Below are 547 nucleotides of genomic sequence, written 5' to 3'. Positions count from 1 at the left end.
TGCGATACTTGCATTAGGCTAATACAATATTAACTACTATTATTATATATTATAAAATATAATACAATATAGGTATATATTATATATTACAATATAGATATACCTTTATAATATGCAATATAGGTATAATATAATATATGTATTATAAAAATTATATATACCTACAATATAGGTATATATACATATTATATAGACCCAATGGGAATCTGGTTAAGACATAACATTTTCACTGTTAGTGCGGGAGTTCAAATTCTCCCTTGGGTTGGAAAGAGATTAGCTCAGTTGGTAGAGCTGTCGCTTTACACGCGAAAGGTCAGGTGTTCAAGTCACCTATCTCTTAAATGCGGGTTAATGTAATAGTAACATATATGGCTCATGCCCATAAAATTTAGGTGCAACCCCTAAGTCCGCAACCAAAGACTATAGCTTAATCGGTAAAGCGAACCACTCATGATGGTTTGAGTAAATGTTCAAGTCATTTTAGTCTTATATAATCCGAGTGCTGGAATTGGTAGACAGTCTTAATTTAAGCTTAAGTGGCGCAAGC

The 547-nt window shown here is 32.2% G+C and overlaps 2 non-coding genes across 2 annotated transcripts; both read left to right on the top strand.

Annotated features, from left to right (window-relative positions):
* The first annotated feature begins 267 nt into the window (after positions 1–267).
* On the top strand, positions 268–340 carry POX_tR195. The gene has a single exon. It is a non-coding gene; the product is annotated as a tRNA-Val (tRNA).
* A 76-nt stretch (positions 341–416) lies between these two features.
* Positions 417–489, top strand: POX_tR196. Its single transcript has one exon. It is a non-coding gene; the product is annotated as a tRNA-Met (tRNA).
* The last annotated feature ends 58 nt before the right edge of the window (positions 490–547 follow it).

Source organism: Penicillium oxalicum (genome assembly GCF_001723175.1).
Source record: "Penicillium oxalicum strain HP7-1 chromosome Unknown unanchor10, whole genome shotgun sequence".
Classification (NCBI taxonomy): Eukaryota; Fungi; Ascomycota; class Eurotiomycetes; order Eurotiales; family Aspergillaceae; genus Penicillium; species Penicillium oxalicum.
This window is presented reverse-complemented; position numbering and strand designations above follow the sequence as displayed.